At 51.1% G+C, this 22,134-nt stretch overlaps 1 protein-coding gene across 1 annotated transcript in view; it reads right to left on the reverse strand.

Annotated features, from left to right (window-relative positions):
- The window catches only part of Elovl5 (ELOVL fatty acid elongase 5), a 77,400-nt gene extending 55,480 nt beyond the window's left edge, over positions 1-21,920 (reverse strand). The window contains exon 1 of the mRNA XM_004644616.2: positions 21,694-21,920. The gene's annotated coding sequence lies outside the window, so the exon portion shown is untranslated. The remainder of the gene's footprint in view (positions 1-21,693) is intronic.
- Between the last annotated feature and the right edge of the window lie 214 nt (positions 21,921-22,134).

Here is a 22,134-nt window from a genome sequence, read left to right on the forward strand (position 1 = left end):
TGCTCAGCTCCTTCCCGCTGCTGCCCTTGAGGGTGAACCTGTTGTGCCCCTGTGGCAAGATGTTCTGCTCCAGGACTAGCTGGGTGGTTCTATCCTCTACACTCTCTGCAGGGATTGCAGCTGCAGGGTTACACCCTAGGCATGTATGCCAGGCCTGAGCTGCGCCTGAAGGGGGCATGGTAGAGTAGGGGGGAGAGGAAGCTCTCCCACACACTCACTGGGTCTAGGCTAGGACTGGGTCTGGGTGTTCCCGGAATGTGGCAGAAATTCCTACTCGGCAGGCGGGGTGGGGGAGGTGCTGCGGATGGGGGGGGGCGTCCCAAGGAGGTGGGAGAGGGTCTCGCCCGCGCTGCGCCTGGGCTGGGACCGGTATTTGGTCCCACTGGCGCAGGGTAGCAGGAAGCTCTCCCACACACTCACAGGACCTGGGCTAGGACTGGGTCTGGGTGTTCCCGGAACACGGCAGAAAATCCTACTCGGTGGGTGGGGTGGGGGAGGTGCTGCGGAGTGGTGGGGGGCATCCCAAAGGGGTGGGAGAGGGTCTCGCCCACGCTGCGCCTGGGCTGGGACTGGTATTTGGTCCCGCCAGCGCAGGGTAGCAGGAAGGATACCCTAGTTGGCTTTTTAGTGGTGCACATGACAGCCTGCAGTAGCCAGGACGTCTTCTGTACTCCTCAGTGGCTGCGTTGCCAACTTGGTTCGGCACTTGTGCTGTACACCGATTGCCTGGCCTCTCAGACTCCAAGGGCCACTGCTCGGGCAGTGCGACCAGGTTCAGACTCACAGCACAGTTCACACACAGTCAGAGGGCATGAGGAGTCCTCGGCCCGCCCAGCCTAGCTCACAGCTGTAGCTAGAGTAAGCAAGAGCCCAGGGCCCAGGATCACTCAGGAGCAGCAGCCTACTACCTGGGTCTTCAAAATCTCATGAGGAGCTGGGGAGATAGCTCAGCAGCATAAGCACCTGCCTGGCAAGCACAAGGTCCTGAATTCGATCCCCAGTACTACAAAAACAAAAACAAACCTCATGAGGACAACGGCCCATGACCTGAGAATGAAGTCACACTGAAAGGACACCATCATCAGCACAATTTGTGGCAAGCTGCCAAAAGATGGACAAGATGAGATGGTATGAACTCTTGCCTCATCCATCATAGCATTCAACAAGTTGTGCACACATCATTACCGATCACCGTGCCTCATCAGTAAGGTAAGAGGATTTCATCAGGAGACCACAGCATTCTTCCTCTGTGACTTCCTAGTTTCCAGATAGTACCATCACTAGTACGGGAGCACACCCATAGTAACAGCCGATACTAATCATTAATAGCAATGAGGTAAGCACTCAGCAGATCCCAAGCATCAGGCTACGAGCTACTTGATCTTAACACCACCAAGGGCTACTTCTCATATCTGCAGCCAGGCAAGTCTACATAGAGACTTCTGGTCTACAACATGGGGGCTGCATCACATGGAGGGAGAAATGTCTGCTGCTCAGTGTGGTAGCTTCTACACAAGCAATGAGCTCTCTCACATCCCTTTACAACATGGATATTTCAGGGCCGGCGAGATAGCTCGTGGACTAAGCACTTACCTGGCAAGTGCACAGCCCGTGTTCGATCCCTGGCACCACAGGCTGCACTGAGCCGGCCACTAAACCGGGCATGGTGGTGCACACCTGTAAAACCAGAGCTGGGGAGGCTGAGACAGGAGGATCACTATGAGTCTGAGCTACATAGTGAAACCCTGTATCAGACCCTGAATATATATATGTATATATATATATATAATATATGCATGCACATATTCTATTACATATATATTCCATTATATAGATATTCATATATATTTTTTTTCATTCCACAGTAAATTGCTCAGCCACAGTGACCTATGGATGCCAATTAGTAAGTCTATATAATTAAAATACATTTTAAAACATGCATTAAGTAAAATTATCAGAAAAGATACAGCCCAAGGGCAGTTAGAGATAACTACTCAGTCCCAGACTAACACAGAAAGCAAAGAAATGAATTATTACAATTTTTTTAAAATTTAAACTTCATCTCCAAAATGGAACAAGATGAGGACTGGCATGAAGTCTGACATAAGGAGGAACTTTTAGAAACATGCAAACATTTAAAAAAAAAAAAAAAAAAAAAAAGCCTGTGGAGTTGCTACATAAACATACCCCTACCTTTCTCCAGCAGCTGGGAGTACAGATTAACCTGAGGACAGGGATTTTTTTGGACCCTGGTATCTTTGTCCACGTTGCCCAAATAAGGTAGAAAAGCACTGTGTTAAAGGTCACTAGGCCCCGGGCTTTGGCCCTGCACCATACGCCCTGTGGCTAACGGGAACATCCCATGTAGTGGCAACTTCTTGCAGAAAGGGGTGTACATAATTTATCATCAAAAAGTTGCATCTCACACCATTTTTCACCCACCAACTTCACATGTGTTTAGGGGGCTACATCCCAGGACAGGACAACTAATCGAAAAATCCAGCAAAAGAGAATCATTTGGACATTATTTATACATTCAAACCATAAATACTATCTAAGCTAAGACACCGGTACAATGCTCTTAGTGAAATGAATGATGTAATGTCTTTTTTTTTTTTTTTTTAATTTTTTGAGGCAGGGGCTCCCCCTACTCACTATGTAGCCCAGGCCAGCCTCAAAATCACAGTGATCTTCCTGCCTCAGTCTCCAGAGTGCTGGGATTACAGGCGTGCGCCACCATGCCAGGCCCAATGTCTTCTTTAAAAACAGCTCACATCTGAACTATCACTCTGAGAAAATCACACAGCTGGGGTGCCACAGCAGCCATTCATGCACATTACCTATTCACAGGTGTCTTCCGGCTGCAGTGGGCCTCAGAGTTTAAGGGCTCCATGCAGCTGGAGTTCACCTGGAGGGAGGCTCACGGCAACACCTGCACCTGGCAGGAAAGAGGAGGAGCCACAGTTGGAGGGGCTTCCCCGCAAATGGGGCTCTGCTCGCCACTAAAGATGCTGGCAGTGTGGCCAGGCCAAGAAGAGACTGGGAGCTGGCTGCACTGCTTGGGAAGTGGGCCACTCTGCCCCAGATTCTACCTCGACTGCACACAGCAGCCATGTAACAGCCGGGCACATGTCAGCATGATGCTTCCCAGAAAACCATGCCAGCAACAATTTAAAGCGCATTAAAACATGTGGACGCTCCATAAATGTTTGTTCAGTAAATTAATTCCACACAGAGAGCCCAAGGAGGCTTCACAGCACTGGCCTCTGGCCAGGTTACTAAGGGCTTTGCAAGGCATAGGGCCTGGGAGGCAGAACGCTGGTAGACACTGGAAGCCGGCAGCAATACATGGAGAGGGGGAGGCAAGAAAGGGCAGGGCCAGAAATCTCAGCCCAACCGCCTGCCCTGCTGGCCTGACTTCTGGCACCTACACACACCACCTGCTTCCGGCCCACATTGCTGCCTGGACCCCCAGGCAGAGGCCGGCTCCTTTCTCAGCTCCCAGCCTCCTCTGCAGTCACACACCAGCCCAGCGCTGCACTGTGCTCTCTGTTCTTGGGGCCCTGGCTAAGAGGATGTTCCACGTCAGGATCCAGGCAGCCTCGAGGCCTGCTGCCCAACCCCAGGACCCCTGGGCTCCGACAGGTCCCTGCAGGGAAGAGTGCTTCCGTGCCCCCACACTACCTCCCCGAGTCCTGCGGGTCACCCTAGCCACACCTCCCAACTATCTACAGAGCCTGGGTGGAGGGGACTTGTGGGCAGGGCTGTGGTCCGCTGCACTTGCGCCACTGGCGCCACGTGGCACACAGAAGATGGACCACCCACCTTCAGGGCAGACTCTGAGCTGGGGTCCAATCATGGAGGGCCATGAAGGCTGAAGGACCTGACCTTCTGTGACCTCTATCCTGCGGTGGCCTCACCCTAGGTGCCTGCCAAAACTGCTGACTCAGCCTCCTAGCTTCCTGGAGGAAGAAGCAGAGAGAAACTCAAGCCAGCAGGGCAGGGACCAGCACTCCCTCCTCCCCACCTCCTCAGGCACTGCCAGCTGTGCACCGTCACAGGGGCTCTGATGACATCTAGAGACGAGAGCCCACTGCATGCACTCCAACCAGGACCCCAGCCCACCGGGGCACAGCCCTTGCCAGACAGAAAGGAGTCATTAAAAAGGCAGCTAGGGCCAACCAGCCATGGGAAGCAGTATTTACAAGCTATTCATCTGACAAAGGATTAATACTCAGAGTATAAGAAATGCAACAATGAAATCTGATTAAAATTTGAATAACTGATCTGAACTGATACTTCTCAAAAACAAAAGGCTGCCAAGTCTACACACAGTGCCTACTGTCACTGACTAACCACCAAGGAGACCGTCAGAAGGCATCATCCCACCACAGCTAGAAGAGCTGTTATCAAGGAAAGAAAGAAGTCCTCCAAATGGTGGAGAGGAAAGAGGACGAGGTTACACTGAAAGTGAACCAGTGTACCGCTAACAGGAGCCAGTCTGGGGGCTCCCCAAAGCTAAAACTAGAGCCACAGCCGGAGCCTGCAAGCCAGCAATCCTACTACTGGGTGCCTGCATCAAAAGGAAATGAACTCAGTTTGTCACAGGGAGTTTGGGGACACAGCCCGGTAACAGAGCACCTACTGAGCACTGGGGGGTCCCTATCTGATCCCCAGCAGCACCCGCAAAATGAAAGCCAGTGAGAGGGCCAGCCAAATAGCTCAGTGGATTAAAGCGCTTGCAAGCAGGCACAGGTGCCAAGGGTTTGATCCCCCAGCCTGCGGAGCTGACTCAACCTCAGGGCGCACTGAGATAGCAATTGAGACTAGGGGTGGTGGCACGCGCCTGTAATCCCCGCACTCGGGAGGCTGTAAATAGGAGAATCACTGTGAGTCCAATCTAGTAGTGAGACCCTGAACACCCTGTAGACCCTTTCCTAAAATACAGAAAAAAAATCATGAAAGCCAGTGACATTCCTAACACGGTAGCCAATGTAGCACAAACACACGCTTACCAGCAGACAAATGAACAGACAGACAGACATACGATGGACTATTATGGAGCCCTTAAAATGAATGAAATACTGTCCCACGTGGCCGCATGGACAGAATAGAAGACATTACGTACAATAAGGCAGAAAAGGACAAATAGTCATGTTCTCAATCATCTACGGGAACCACAGAAGTTCATGTCATCTAAGTAGAAAATGGGGCTGGGCAGAGGGGGAGGTAAGGGGGACTGAGTCAGGGTCACAGGTACCAGCACACATCAGAGAAGAAATGTCTTCTAGTGCTCGACAGCACAGCAGCATGACTACACTGCACAATATATTACAGATTTCTAAGTGACGAGAAAAGAGTTTAAAAGTTCCCAACATAAAGAAATGCAAATCCCCCGGATTTGGTCACTCCACAAGCAACGCATGCAGTCACCACACTGCCCCCCCAGGAGCATGTGCAATTATTATGGGCCAAAAGTTTAAAAAAGGATTTGTCAGGTGCCCTTGGTGCTGGACTACTGAATGTGACCGACACAGGCCACAGATGCCTATTTAAATTCATTAAAGTAAAACCCACTTCACTTCAGCTACTTGAAGAACAAACTATATCCCACAGAAAGAAACCGATCAGGATCTGGAAATAGCAATGCCCTTTGCTGGCTGCACATGACTCAGTCTGCCTAGAACCTCAAGGTCAGGAAGGCCTCGAAAGACTTCTCTGGGGCCAAGTCAAGGAGAGACTGATGCTGCGCTCGCTGGACCCACTAGAGTGCCACTGCCGGGTGATGCAGGAGAAGGGGCTGGAGGGATCTTGTGTGACACAGGGAACAGGGGTAAATGGCAAAGCCAAACAGGACACGATGTCCTGTCCAGACAGGCAGCAGCAGCTATCACTAAAACCACGTTGCTTTCCAGTCTCAGGTGTAAAGAAAAAGGCCAAGCAGCATGCAACCAAACCCAGAGGTGAGTGAGAAAGAGCTCAGCTACGTTTAATACCTTGGGAAACATCAGACAGCATAAAGGCCAAATATCACGAAGCAGTAGAGACTGCAAAGGAGTAAACAATAAGGTGCACATCTAACGAGCTATTAACACCACACCGACGATCTCGTTTATTCCTTCCATCATGCTTGAAACTCTTCTTTTGAAAACCAACCACCACGGTCTCCCACTCAGCCAAGCAACTGGTGCTGGGGAGGCATAAACCCACCTCCCCTCTTACCCTGTCCATGCAGGTGGCCTGCAGATCTACTCCCCAGATCAAAGGACCTACGCCCGGGGCCTGGGGACGCAGCTCAGAGTTCCCCGGTGAAGTTCAAACATGAAGCTGACCCGTGCATATCCTGCAGCACAAATTAAGAAACTTAGGCAAAAGGTAACACAAGACCACAGCTGCTGAAACAAGAAGAGCTAAGCATTTTCCAAGCCAAGTCGAGCATGTGGCGGCAGCCACCACTGCGCAGGCTCTCACAACAGGAACTCGGCACATCTTAAGGACCAGCCTCCCGGAGGGTCAAAGATACAACTACTTGGGAACACGGAAGACCCCTCACGCTCGCCCTCGCCAGCCCTCCAGAGGCTGCACGACGTGACACACGGGAGCGCAGACACGTGCAGGGGGACGACTGCCTTTCACCAGGCAGGCACTTGAGAGAGTGATGAAAAAGTCAAGTGCGGCCTGTCTTCACTACATCTGTGTTTAGTAACGTCTATCTTTCATAAAGATAGTTTGTGTTATCCGGTAATAAACATTATTTTTGCATGTACTGGTAAATATTTTTACGTTTGTATTTAAAAATAACTTCAGGGTTGGCCAAATAGCTCAGCAGATTAAAGCACCTGCAAGCAGGCACAGGGGCTGGGGGGTTTGATCCCCGGGCCTGGTGCTCAGTGATTGAGATTGGGAGTGGTGGCGCATATCTGTAATCCCAGCACTTTGGAGGCGGTAAACGGGAGAATCAGTATGAGTCCGATCTAATAGTGAGACACTGAACACCCTGTAGACCCTTTCCTAAAATACAGGAAAAAATAAATAAAAATAACTTCACATTAATTTTCAATAGGTAAATAACAATAGATATAATCTACACTGAAAAAAATCTGTGAGGCTCTCAGTAATTTTACGAAATGTAAGTCATAATACCAAAAGTTTGACGCCTGTACTAACACCTGTGCACAGAATCTAACCTCCCGGAGGCTTTTCTCTCTCAAAGGGCACTGTAAATTTGTCATTCAAACTTAAGGACACAATTCAAGTCTACCTCAGAAAGAAGTGAGTCTTTATACTTGACTCCAGGACTTAAATGTGAAACACAGAGCTTATAAACTGAATACTCAACCACTTGGAGTTCACATACATCATCATTTGGAAAATGACCCAACAATAATGAGTAAAACTTACAGTGTCTATCACAATTAAAAGCAGGTGAGAGATCACTGTGTTCTCACCAGTTCTTTGCTAACTCATGACAATATACATGTTAAGGGAAGTTCTACATGACTAATCCAGCATGATTGGACTTTTGTTTATTCATTTTTTTTTTCCTTTGGCCGGCTCAGCTCACCCTGAGGATGGGGGTGGTGCAGCATGTAGTGCTGGGGATCAAACCTCGGTCCCCTGTGCCTGCCTGTGCTTGCCTGAGCAGGCGCTTTAGACCACTAAGCTATCTCACTGGCCTGAGCAGACTTTTCTAGCACTGTGTGGGCATGAAAATGGCAGTCTCTTTAGCCACAGTCTGAAAATAACTCTTTCAAATGAGGATTCTCCTCAGGGCAAGTTTCCTGTGGCTGAATCACATCAGGTATTACTGTGAAGAGAATACATTTAATTACCCATCTCTGCATAAAGGCTAAACATTCACAGGGGCAGAGGGGGAGAAGGGAGGGGAGACAGATGGAAAGAGGGGAGCAGAGAGGAGGGGAGGGCATGCAGAGAGGGAGAGAAGGGCAGAGGAGAGCGAGAAAGAGAGGGTGGAAGGGAGAGAAGGGAAAGAGCAAGGAAGACAGGGAGGACACGAAGGACTGAGCAAGGAGGGAGGAAACCACAGCACGCTGCCTCCTCCCAAATGCGCCGGAGTGCGCACGCCTTGCCGAGCCAGCAAAGCAGAGCCCGTGAGCACAACTCCCTCCCATGCAAAGCAGCTCTTTGCTCCCCTTGTGTCCTCTTAAGCTTCAGCACAGAGCAGGCACCTACCTGTGCAGGTTTCTTCCTGCAGGGAAATGCCTGTGACCTGGCAGAGAGCCTTACAGAGGGACGACAACCTGAAGAGAGAACCAGAGCAAGGTCGCGGGTGACCCTCCTCCCCACAGTGTGGCTGCACTCTGCCCCAGGCTGGGCTTTCTGCAGCCCTGGGGCTCCGTCTTGCAGGGGTACTGACACACAGAAATTCTCCTTTGATCAAACCGAAAGGCAACAGCAAAAGAGAACAGAACATTTAGCCGGCTGACTCAGCATGAACAAGAGCTCTTGTTTTAATCTTTCCCTTTCTGGAAAACAGCATATGATAATAGTAATTGAAGTGGTTTTTATGTGTGGCTTCTGGAAGTCATTAGTTTTCCATGAGTCCTATCACACATCTTTATAGGATTTAAAATTTTCAGTGGGTGCAGGAGTCTTCACTGAGAGCTCTTGCCTGGTAAGCTCACCTCCCACAGAACGATGCACCAGGCTGGACAGCCACCAAACAGAGACAGCAGAGCCACACACACACAAGAGATGACATGTTCGGCCACGTGGGGAGAAATCTTTGGTGCTAAACATTTTACACTGGTTCCTTTGCCATTTCTCAGGAAACAGAAATTTAGTCACTAAAGTTAACTAAGAACAAAGGAACTCAGGAACCAAGAATTTTAAAACAGATGTAACAATGTCACAGCAGCATCCTGTCCTCTTTACAGCAAAATCCATTCAGGTGCTTCTTTTGGGGAGTGGCTGTCCACACCCCAACTCAACTGATAAACTCTGACACAGCGCTGGCCCAGAGTGGCAGCGTCTTGTGACCTGGAGTGAGCAGGAGACAGAGAGAACAACCAGAGCCAGAGGGGCCGGGAGAAAATACACACTGCAGGCCACTGTGCGTTTTAACCATCTACTTAATTAGCATTACTTTTAAAAAATATTTAGGGGTCCACAAATTACAACTGCAGCAAAACTAGGCTAAACACAAAGAAGAAAAGCAGGTGTGGAATTCTGGCGCAGTCACGTGGCCACGCACCCCTGCGGGGAGCGATGCGCACACCCCCACGGTGAGCCCTTCTGGACCCTGACACAGCGGGAAACTTAGAGACAGCAGGGCTGCCTGAAGTCGGCGCTGACACTGGTGTCAACGAGCTTTTGGCGGTGCCAGTCCTACACAAGCAGCCTGCACACGACCGCATTCCGTACTCAATACTTGGTAACAGATGAGGATGACACTGGCTTACCATTAACCATGCTGTGCTTGTTATTTGTTTAGAATGTATTTCATTTATTAAAAAAGAGAGAGTTTCCTCTGAACCTACACGCTGAATTAATAGGGCAGGTCTCCGGACCCCTTCAGGAGAGCACAGGGGTAGCACAGCGTGTGGCTGTGTAGGACAGCAATCCCCGGCGGCGCGAAGGCCCAGTCTGACCCCAGCATCCCTAGAGCATTAAAGTACTGGGCTTTCTGTCTGGCTCTTGAAGCAGCTCGGGAACTGAGCCAAGGCATAGGGACGAGAGTCTGCTAATCACAGGGGTGCCTGAGGATTCAGTCTCTCCCTCTGACCTACTCCTGACCCTTCTTACCTGCTCCTTTTTCTGCCCAAGGAAGCCCACACAAACTGTAATTTCTCTTCTCCAAGTTGTAAAAACACACTATCCCTGAGCCTTTGTCTTGTAGCTAACTGTAAGGGAATTCCGACCTGCCCGATTGATACTGAATGGGGAGACAGATGGTAAGACCCCTGCTGCAGGCTGCAGGCGCCCTTGCCCAGGCCTGGGAGGAAGGGCTGCTGCACAGATGCCACAGGAGAGTCTAAACTCACAGGCCCTGCTAGGCGTCCCAACCCAGTCCCCTGTCCCACATTCACACCCTGATGCCCAAGCCCGAGTCTACATAGCTGTCTGCACCAACTGCGCCTCGGCAGCGTGGTCTCCACGAAAACCAAAGCTCCGGCTCCCAAGAGCACCCGGCCAGCAAAGCACACGGCTGGGCACATTCAGGAGCTTGGGGAGGGGTGCTGTGGGCGGGGAGCTCCACAGGGACTGCAGTGTCCATGCTGGGGACTTTTGCTCTCTTTCCCATGTACCTTTCACCTGGCTATTCATCTGCATCCTTTAAAACTGCCTAAGAATCTGTTAGTGCCTACGAGTCCTGTGAGTGGCTCTAGGGAACTCATGAAAGCCAAGGAGGGTACCATGGGAACCCCAATTGGCATCTGGTTAGCCAGCAGCTGCAGAGGCCTTTCCCATGAGTGTCTGAAGGGACACAGTCGTGTGGACCAAGCCCAGAGCCGCGGGATCTGGTGCTAACGACCTCCAGGTACTGTGTCAGACTTAAGCTGGGTTGAGTTAGAGGACACCCATCGAGCACCCGATGCAGAAGTGGTTTTCGCTTGGTTTGCGGGAGACCCTGTTCAATCTGGTTTCAAGGGTGACCTATGTTGCAAGAGTACAGTAAGAAACACCGGTTTTGGGTTTTCCTTCTGTATCTGGAGCAGGCGACACTCTGGACTCTTCCGTCAGCGTGCACCCGCAGTACACGGTATGCGCGCTCTCCAGGGCTGGTACGCGTGCGCAGCACTCCTAGTGCTTCCATCGTCGCCCCCATCCATCTCCTTCCCACTGGGGAAAGATCTGGTTATCTACTTGCTATTACTGTATCCTTTATTTTGTACTTTATATGCTGGGTTTCTCATATAAAAGAAACCACGTGAGAGCGCGCTGGATTTTTAAAGGGTTACTCCAGGGTATTCGCTGGAGAAATTTATCCAAAAAGCACGAACATGATCATCACACCCACTGCACACCTCGTCTGGCCCCTGGGGCCAGCTCCCACCTGACGCCTCTCCACCAGTACTTAGTACTCCAAAGTCAGCCTGAGCACCTCCCGCCCCACCACCCTCCTCCTGGAACCTTCCCAGGCACTCAGCCAAAGCAGTGCAGACGCCTGTCCTCCCTAGATGCCAGCCTACCGCTGCTGCAGCTGGCTCTGCTACCACAGTCCACCTCCCCAGCCTCAACCTCCACCTCTTTCCTAGAGCAATCTTCTGTGGGCTCAAGACCCTGCTGTCACCTAAGCCACCCGGTAACAGATTAATCTCTAGCGTGCAAGCAGTGACCACTTGTCTTCGGGTGCAGCGGCTGGGGGACCAACAGTGAGCCTCACTGGGCTACAGCTGAGTCCCAGCAAGGCCATCTTCCTCGCTGGAGGCTCCACAGAAACCTTTCCTTTTCCTTTCCAGCTTCTGAAACAACCTGCACTGTTTTTTCTCAGTGCCTTCCTCCACCCTCCTCAAGCAGCACCAAGGGCAAGTCTCCTCATACGGCGTCTACTGGTCGTCTTCTCTCTTCCTGTAGTGTGGTTAGGACCCAGTGCGGTCACAGGGTCCCATGGGTAATCTAGGTTACTCCTCCAGGCCAAAAATCAGATTCTGAGCAACTAATTCTACTGCAGCCTCACGTTCCCCTGCATGCAGCTGAACACATTCACAAGGACATGCCCAGACCATGGTGTGCCATGGGCCGCCTCTCTAGGGCTCACTTGGAAACTGTCCCTGGCGTGTGGATGTGAGAGGTGGTGGAAAGGAACAGAAGGGGATTAGGACCCTGGGCCCTGTCTTGAAGAATGAACAGACTGCTCCTGGGACCTGTGAGTGCGGTGGTCATGAAGTGCCAGGCGGCTCCCCACTGCCTGCAGCCTCCCGTCCTGCAGTGCTCCCTCATGATGTCAAGCATACGGTGGGGCCAATCAAGAGGTGACCAACCACGCAATGCCCAGCTCGAAACCACGGGTTACAGAAACCCCCTCTACTTCTCTAGTACCTAAGCTCAGGTACTTTGTTACAGCCACAGAAAACAGACTAATAAAACTTCTTTGGAGGGCTTTATTCTGATAAGCACAACCACCTGTAAAAGGCATGCTCATCCTCTGTGTTAGCTGGTTCCCTGTGCTTGAAGAATTAAGCTTAAACCACTCTTTCTCTTTTTTTCTTTGGTGCTGGGGATCAAAGCCAAAGTCTTACACATGCTAGGCAAGTGCCCTACCACTGAGTACACCCCGGCCCCCTGAACCACGTGGTCTTTTCTGGGGGTGCCTTTATGGGGCACATGATGGTAACTTGATATGCATGCATAGTGAGCGTGATCAAATCATGCTCATTAGCATTTCCATCTCTTCAGCCAATTTCTACATGTTGGGAATTTCATATTCTTTTCTAGTCATGCTGAAATACAACCGGCTATTTCAGCAACAGCTGTACTTGGTGCAGAAAGAACAGGAGAGCTCCTCCGTGCCCTTTCCCCATCCCACCCTCTCTTCCCACTCTCTGCTGACCCTCTTCCATTCTCTTCTGCCAAAAGGCTGACTTACCAAAACGCCTGCAAGCCCCATCCTCCTGGCTGGCTCACTCAACAGAGACAACGGGAGGGGCAAAGCCAAAGCCACTGACCCAACCAAGCCCCTTGGGGCTCACAGCCTGGCTTCATCACGTGGGGCAGAGCAGCTTCTTCCTAGTCCTGTGCTGGAGGGTCCCAGGCTCTGCATCTACTTCCGTCCCCAAGCCACTGTCTGGCTGAAGTTCCCACTCGCTCGCCCTAAAGGAGCTTCAGAGCCCCTGTCCGTGGCCTGCCTGCTCACACCAGGCAGACTTGGGAAACACGGACCGCTCTGCAGGACTCCCTCTGTGGCTTTCCCACCACTCTCAGGTTCTTCACATGATGCTCCAACCTGGCAGTCTCTTCTTTCCACTGGTCAGATTCCTGCTTAGACTTGTTTTCCCAGCCTGACCAGAACGTCCCCCACCCGTAGCCCACGTAGGGCCACATCCTCCCACTACTGGCCGAATCCAGTACTGCTGGCTCTGTCAGGACCTTCTGCCAGCATCCAAGGGGCAGGTGGGTGGGGACTGTCACTCTCGTCAGCCTCTGGGGCTCACTGGGGGCTGCTTTCCAACACGGCGCCCAGCAGGACTGTGGCTGCACAGGACCGCTAAGAAATAGGTCCAGACTCCTTGGTCTAGGGCAGGTTCGGGTGGCTGATTTTAAGTTCTCACCAGTAAGACACAGCAAATTGTCACAAGTTTCCAGGAATGTCCCAGAGAAAGCACCCATCCTGCTTCCAGTGTCTCCTCTTCCACCATGAACCTGGTCACTACGGCAACCTACTAGGTGTCAGAAGGAGCTCATAATCTTACGAGCCCAGAGTCAACTCTATATCTGTCTTGGGCTAGTACCACCAGGTTACTCCCACTGACTTCGAAAAAAGAACAGACTTCTCCAAGGACCTATGAAGTCCCTAACTAATAGGCCCCTAACTAAAACCTAACTGGGCCAGGGCAATCACAGCTCTGACTTAGGAAGAACAGGGCTTTATGTTGCTACTTCTTGTTCAGTACCTATGTTGCCAGAGTGAGTGGCAGGTGTGGGTGAGGAAGCCACAAGGGGCCCCCTTCGGAGCATAAGGTGCAGGGGGTCGCTGGACTAGAGGTGGCCCTCGAGAGACAGCACACACAGGATGCCCTCCAGGAGGACTGAAACGATCCTAGCAACATGCCAGGAGGCTGCTCTAACACACAGCAGGGCAGGATGACAGAGAGCTGAAAAGGAGCCAGAAAGATACGCTGTCATGAGGAAGGAACTGATGCACCCAGAGGGACTGAGAGCCCAAGTGGATGGCACTCAGCAGGGACACTTGGAGTGGAAGAACAAAACTGCTGACAAAAGGAGCAAAAGAACTGCTTCTGCTGGACTGCTCGGCAGGTCAGTAGGCAGCGGTGCCCCGAAGACGCTGGCCAACAGGAGCCTCTTGTGGGCACCCATTCAAGCCTAATCCATGAGAGCACGGGGGCCTGGCGCTCTGGAGAAAGAGGGTAATAAGAAGTATCAAAAGGACAGCAGGGGCTGGTGAGATGCTCAGTGGTCTAAAACGCCTACTTAGAACGAGCTTAGCAAAGCACAGGGACTGCGGTTCAATCCCCCAGCACCACATGCCAGCCAGCCCGCCCCCTGGTGGGCTGAGCTGGCCACACACACACATAAATAAATAAATAAATAAATAAAAAAAAAAAAGGACAGCAAAAGCCTCAGTCAGGCAGGCAGGTCAGCCAGCGAGACTCGGTCTTCCGACAGCACTTGCAACTACCTACCCTAAGTGTGAACCCTGGGAAGTCCCTTCCACTATGCCAGGCCCACCTTGCAAAAAGACAGGAAACGCAGGCTGGAGCTCTACAGAGTGCCTCAGTGCAAAGCTGGCCTCAGATGTAGCTAGTGGCGGAGTACTGCAGAGCACACACAGGTCCTAGGCTTGACCCCACTACAGACAGAAAGGAAGAGAAGCGAAAGCTGGTACTACTTCTCCACATCCACAGCCAGCCTTGTTGCAGTCAGCACCCTTAGCATTCCAAACCAACTGCCCCTTGAAAAGAAAACAAAAAGGAGCTGCTCTGAAGAGCAGCCACCGCAGCATGTGAAGCCTGTCCTGGAGGACACGGACACCCTGAGCTCCTGTGTGAACGGGGCTATGCAGAGCACCTTTCCTGATCCCCAGGGCAACACGTCTAGAGAGAAGACAGCCACCAGCCACTGCACACTGTAGGCACCGACATACTGCACGTGCCCCAAAAGGGTCCCTAAAGACCAGGCTCCAAGAGGTGGATCCACTCTGGGCACATTCTAAATAGCTAAACAAACTGGCACAATTGTACTTGGCCGGGAGACAAATATTCAGGAGGCCTTTAAGCAACATTCTCTTCTACGGGCAGCTACTTATAATTCTTATCTCACTGCAGTTTCATAACTGATGCTATTACTTGAATATCCAAAACAAATTATCATGTTCTCCAAACTAATTTGTACAAAATGTACAAAGGCAGTATCACAGCCTCAGCTGAAATTAAGAGGGTAGTTATACAAGAGGAAATTTCATGATTTTAATTCAAACCTGTGTACAACGCATGTACATGAAAACATTTCTTGTTGTAAAACTCAGTCCAAACACCTACATTTAATAGTTACTGTTTGGGAACAAGGGTGAGGGAGGAGGAAGGGTTACAGTTAAGATGCTTTTGGAGGGGCTGTTACAATGCGGCTTTTGTCTGAGGCAGGATCTTGCTAAGCAGCTCAGGCTGGCCTCAACATTGCAGTGACCCTCCTGTCTCTGCCTCCTAAATGTGGGGATTACAGGCATGTAGTGTACCACCATGCACAGACTCGGGCCATTTTTTTTAAAGTAAGCATAATCCAGTAATTTTGCATTCATCTTTCCTATAGCATATAGCTAACAGAAGGTCAAATTCCATTCTAACATATAAGCCATCACACAAACTTGGCTGACTTTATTTCAAGAATTATATTTTTAACCATCACAATCCTGTAAGATATAGTAACTTTCGGGGGGGGGGGGTTAATTCTGAAAGGGCCTAAGAATCCCAAGAGACTTGAGGGTGGCTGGGAAAGCGTTCACAGCCTGCACACTGTGGCCAGAGGCATACCCCCAAATGCGCTTGCATCAGAACAGCTGAAAGTGTTTTCGAAAAACTCATGACTTCCACCTCCACCTAAGGGAAATCAGACCATCTGGAGAGCGGGAGGTGGAGCTCCCAAGGGACCTGGTATCCTTCCTGCCCGACCTACACCTGTAAATCAAGCCAGATGGGGCTGGGGCATCTGGGGTTAAGGACACCAATACGCGGTACCCTAGGTCAGCGCATCAGGCCGGGCTCTTCACTCCACCTGCCAGCACAGCGGCGTGCATCTAGCCTCCGCCCCAGGTGCTGTGCATGTCTGGCAAGAACTCCGCTGCTGGGCCAGCTGTGCATCCCCTGATCCATACTTCTGATTTCCAAAAGAGAGGAGGTTTAAGCTCCAACTCTGAGAATATCTAAAAAAAGGACAAGAGACAAAAGGTCACCCTTTCAAGGACTAATAAAAAATATTACTTCCTATCAGCTGTTGCTTAAACCTTCATACACTGTCACCAAAAGCCCTATCAACCACCCAGAGTGTAATGACCAGAAACTCGGCTGTTTCCTCTGGCCTCTGAAGCCAGAGCTGCACCCGCAGAGGACAACGGGCTACAGCAACTCGGGGTGACTAGGTGCAGCCACGCAGCAGCCTGCCTGGGTCTGAACACTGCCTCTGCCACCTCCCACCTACAGGACAAGGGAGGTCATTTTTCTGCCCGTTAAGTTTCCCCATCTATAAAACTGGCGTTCCTACTTCATGGGTTTCTGGGAGCCCAGGGGAGCTCATCTATGTCCGGCGCTTCAAAACAAAGTGCCCGTATGCGGTGCAGCTCGCTCTTCTGAAGCTTTGTGGCACTAGCTATTTTGACTGCTTGCTTCGATTACCATCTTGGGTAAGAGGGACCTTTTACCCTGTTAACCAAGCTAGTCAGTGCCCCAAACTGAAGCAGGCACAGGTACTATCAGTCACCTACCTGCCAACACGCAGAGGCCCAGACGGAAGCCCGTGCAGGTGCAAATGAGGGGCAACCTGCTTCCCACACCCCCTTACTTGCAGCACAGAGGAGCACATCCAAACGCAACTCGGATCCATGACAAGCAAATATTCAGGGGTTGTGTCAGAAGCAAATTCAACTTTTCACAAAAGTATTCACATTAACTAGCAAATACAGCCAATGGCGGTGTCAACAACTTCTGTAAATGTTAAATTGCTTTCCCCCACCAAAAACTGAAGAAGAGGCACCCTGAACGTCACCCTAGGGACAGGCACCACACGGCCAAGCTCCAGGGAAGCAAACGAGCAATTACTGAATTGGTGTCATGAGAACTGTTCTGTGGGGAAGGAGAAATTCCTAATTATCACTTTGTTGCAGCATTTGCTATGCAAAGACAGAGGGAAACAGCACTTGGGGGCTCAGAACTCAGATAAAACGTACACCTGAGGGGCCAGCTCTCCAGCAGGACTTCCCTTAGGTCTGCCTAGCGCGGGCTTAGAGATTAGCTCTGACAGGACGAAACTGCTGACATTGGAAAGAGAAAGGGACAAAGGTGGAACTGACAGACACAGAGCCTGCAAGCAGCGTGTGCCAGCAGGGCTGCCCATCCAGCAGAGCAGAGTCTTAGTTCAAACTGAAAGGTGCCAAGAAAATGGCTATTCTCCCAATTAAAAAGACCATGGCAGTATCAGTCCTAACGACCTGTACTTTTTCCTAAATCCTAGATGGTAAAGACATCAAACAAAAATACAAAAATACAAGGTAAAATACGAGTAATGTAAAGCTGTTCCCTCAGCCTGAGCGCAGCCGCAGCTGTCCTTCAGACAGCAATGGCAGGGAGCGGGTACTCTTTCTAAAACTCGTCGAGTCGGAATACTAAAACCCAGGGGCCACACAATGCTGGAAGCGAAAGAGGCAAGGTGAACTAAGAGTGCTGCGGCGCAGGTAGCACGGCCGTGGGAGCCCAGAGAGCTAAGAGCTGGCGACAGTGACACTCAGACCAAGCGTGAGAGGCCTACGCAGAAACGCAAGGCCGAGTCAAGTCAGCTTCCCGAGCAAGCAATCTGCTTGGCTAGGTCAGAACACCTCCAGCAGTTATATTTTAACTTTTTAAAAGACAAAACCAGCAGCAGCTTCCTTCTTCTACTTAAATCTCCATCTGATTCAGTGCTCATAATCGGTCTCAACTTTCTGTCACTGGCCCAAAAAAAAAAAAGAGGAGGGGTTGTTATTTGGCAAAAAAGAAAATAAGAAATTTCTTCTTTCATTTTAAAAAAGGGAGGAAGGGTTGAAGGCAGGCTAGGGGAAGGGGGGAAAACAAGTTGTATCATGTACAGGAACAAATTCCCTATGATGCAGGTAATCATATATATATATCTAAAAAGTTGCAATAAAATCTAATTAAAAATTTTTGAAAGGTGGGGTATGGGATATAGCCCCCTGAAAATGACCTGGGCTCATTAAAAAAAAAAAAAAAGGGAGAAAGAGAGACTAATGTCCAGAGTTGATTTTCTCATGGTGGGGGCAAGTTAGGACAAGACACCACGACAGCAAGTTCCCGTGCAAGGACAGGACTCCCCTTCAACCAGCACACCTCCTGTTGGTCTCCCCAAGCCAGCTCAGCCTCCAGAGCACAGAGCAGCATGTGCCGCCCTACACCCCAGCAAGAGGCTCTGCACACGTTTTGGCTGTGTGAGCCGCAGCCAGGCAAGGAGGCTCCTCTCCTCACCCCACCATGTGGGGAAGCACCTAATTTAAGGAGTGCTCAAAGGCGGCCAAGTGCCTACTACATACCATGAGCCTGACGGCAGCACTGCCATGTGCTCAGCTGTGAGAACCGTCTAGGAATGGGCAGGACACAGCAGCGACACCAGTTACCAGGGCTGGAGCTGCGGAGGAGGAACCTGGACTCATCTCCCACTCCACGTGAGCAGGGTCGCGTCAGCACGCTCTTCCCAGTCTACACGGACAGCCATGGCTCCAGGACGGGCTGTCACTCCGATCCTTCTGGCCGCCGCTCAGCCCTCTCCAAGCCGTCCCACACGTGCATAAAGCACGCCTCTAGTCCCAAGCACAACGACAGCTCCTCACCAAACACCTCGGCAGGACAGGCTGAGAGTCAAGAGGTCTGGGCTGGAACGCCCGTGCACGTGGTTAAGGATGACTCCTCTGAACCCCTGGTGTTTCACCTAAGGAGGTGGGAATGCTTTGGGGCCAATTAACGCTGAGATAAGCCCCCACACAGGGCAATCACTCCATAAGATAGCTATCATCCTTGAGTCACTGTTCCGCCTACCTAGCCTTTGGGCTTCTGCCCCCTCTACCAACTGGCTACTTGCTTCTTGCCCAAGGATCCTACAGGCTTAGCTCTCCAAATTCCCTCTCTTTATGATGCAAATCCTCCTATCATTGCCTGCCAACTCCTGTGACATACAGGCTAAGTGTCACTTTGTTTCAGGTTAGTTTAATCCAATCACCTGTGCAATGCCACACTGGGGTCCTGAGGAGACCCTCTGGCTGACTTTCTGCTGTTTGCAGGACTTCCCTACAGAAGGTGGGCAGCTAAGTGAGGGAGACTTATTTCATCTCTGGTCCACTGTCAGATTTCTATTGTTCCAGGCACTGCTTCAAGTAAACAAGGCCTGGGTCAACCACCCGAGGCCAAAGACTCTCTCTGAACAAGTGAAATCCTCTCACTGTAGTGACGGCTGCAAAAATCTAAAAACAAATGCTGTCTGTAAGAGGACTTGAGTGGAAAACAGCAAAAAATTCTGCCCTCAAGGATTTGTCAGGGCACTGAGGCAGTTACATCTATCTGAAACGGGCTTTCTGCTTCTTGCACCAAAAGCATCCTGATCAATTCAGTGGCAGCAGGCACTAACTGAACATGGACAGCTTTACCACAAAGCTTTCCCAGACCCGTGGTGCTCAGCGCTGGCTCAAATCTGCTGCAGTAAATCAGGAAGCCCTTTGGAATCAGGAATTGCTTCCTACCATGCATATGTTAAATAACTACTCCAAAACTAATAAATAAACAAATAAAAAGAATGTAGCAAGTGCAGGCTTTAAAAAGAAAAGCCCCAAAGACTGTGGGCACAGAAGAAAGCCCTGTCGCTCCTGGATGGTTTCAGACAAAGCTTCAAGCACACACTAGACTTGTAAGCTAAGGAGTAACAGTTACATAGACATGCAGTCAGCTGGGCGGAATCCTAGCAGTACTGAGACAGGAGGAGCAGATAAGCAGCAGGAGAGAGAACTTAGTGAGCTGGGAAGTCACTTGATGTTATTAGGCCTCAGTTCTCAAAAAGAAAAAAAAGGAAAGGGAGAGAGAAAGGAGAGCGAAACTTCCCACAGGAATGTTAGGAGGACTGTGTGGAAAGCAGCCAGTTAGTAAGCAGTCTTGTATCAGTAGTACCTGAAACAATCTATCCAAGGAGAAACTTGCAAGTAACTAAGGGAGAGCTACAGAGGAGCTGAACAGTTAAAGGCTCAGAAAGGAATCCAAAAAACTTACAAATTAAGGAAAGGAGAAGTATGTGACCAGGACAGGAAGAGGTGAAACAACCTAGTCACACTGTGCTCTTTCTTGTTTACCCTAACTGAAGGGAAAGTTTTGCCTTGGTTTAATTAATTTGGAAATAAAACACCCAAGGATGAGTGCTCACCCTCAAAAACAGGCGAACAAGCAAAAACCATGGTAAGCCAAAAAGAAAGTAGTGCAGCAAGAGACCTCTGCCAACGTTGCTCGTCCAAAAAGATCTCTCCTAAAAACTGCTGTTAACCTTTAGAATAAAAAGTAAAACATATGAAGTAAACCACTTGGCAGGTTTCATGCTGGGTGCTTTGATTTGTATCTTTTCTTGAAATCTGTAAAATAAATCAGCAACACAAACTCCACATGTGGACAAGAAAATTGAGTTGAGGGAGCCAGGGCACTAAGTTGATGCACTTTTCTTAAAAAATCCGACAATCTTTAATATACTTTCGACTTCACATTTCAGCAAGATTTTACCCCATGTTTTGTAAAATTATCCATTTGTAACCATCAGTAGTGTTTCCCCTTTTATTCTCAATTAAAAATGAAAGAGAAAGAGAAAATTCAGACATACAGTGCAAAAAGTTCCCAGCAATAATATATAGTCCCGGGTGTGAATTTAAAACAAAAACAAAACTAGCAACACATCTCTTTCAAGGGCAGAGCTTTGCTGGAGAATCCCAGGCAGTGTCTGAGTTAATTACAAAAGTGATCCACCTGTCCCCCACCCGCAGATGGAACCCTAAGGGTTCCCGGACAGCTCCCTAACGCAAAAACGGTTGTCTCTTCTTCTAGAACTTGCTCCAAACGCTGCTGGTTGAGAAGTGCGAGCAAAACAAGTGCAGACCAACAGGTTATCCGCCAAACGATTAGGGGACAAATTACAGAGCCTAAGAAGCAACACCGCTAGCTCTTCCGTACAGTCCTACAAAACACTTCCTGCCACGGATCCCGCTATTTAAAAAAAAAAAAAAAAAAGGCTGATCACTCCCCAAAAATACCCTCTAGTACCCGATGGGACTCCCCATTCTCATGCTACCCTTCGCAAAACTCGGCCAAATATATTTTTTAAATTTGCAATCAGGGAGCCAGGAGATGAGTTTAACTCACAGACGTGAGGAGGGCAAACTACGCATCAAGCGCAACGACCGCGAGGCCGCCGGAAGGACAGCCCGCCGGGACCGGCCGCGGAGACGGCGCGGGCGGGCTCCCGGCGCAGCAGCTCTTCCGTCCGCCCCGCCTGCTCCCAAGGGCGCCCGCCCGCGGTCCCGCCGTCGGGTCGGAGCTGGCGGGCTCGCGGGAAGGAGCGCGGGCGCCGCCCGGACCCACAGCCCAGACCGTTCGTGCGGGCTCGTGCCCCGCGCGGGCGCTCCGACGGCGCGACCCACCCTCCGCCCGGGCCCGCGAGCCCGCGGCGCGGTCGGCGCACGGCCCACCCGCGAGCAGGTGCGCGGCGCCGGGACGGGCGACCCGCCGCTCGGACCCACGGCCGCGGCCCCGGCCCGGCGGGCGGACGGCTCACCTCCTCCGAGGCGGCAGCGGCTCCGAGGGCAGCGCGGCGGCGGCGGCGGAGGCAGCGGCGGCGGCCAGCTGGAGCCGAGGAGGATGAGGAGGCGGGAGCAGCGCCGGCCGCGGGGAAGAGGAAGGCGCCGCTGTCCACAGCCGGAGCGTGGGCTGACCGTGACGTCACAGTGGCGCGGCCAGCCAATCCGGGCAACGAGCAGGGATCAAGCGCTATGACGTCACGCGGCCCGGGAGCCAATCCGCGGGCGGTCGAACTTTCGTGATCGTAAATTCGGGGCTGGGATGCAGCGGGGCGCGGAGGCCCGGTTGGTCCCCACGCGTTCACGTGCCTCCGGGTAATTTTGCCCTTGTTCTTCCTAATAAGCCTGCGTGGAACGCAGAGTCTGCGCAATAGCAGCAGTGAAGCCCCAGTGCCCGGAGCTGCGGCGGCTGGATGCTG

The sequence above is a fragment of the Octodon degus genome, unplaced genomic scaffold (genome assembly GCF_000260255.1).
Source record: "Octodon degus isolate 3935 unplaced genomic scaffold, OctDeg1.0 scaffold00205, whole genome shotgun sequence".
Classification (NCBI taxonomy): domain Eukaryota; kingdom Metazoa; phylum Chordata; class Mammalia; order Rodentia; family Octodontidae; genus Octodon; species Octodon degus.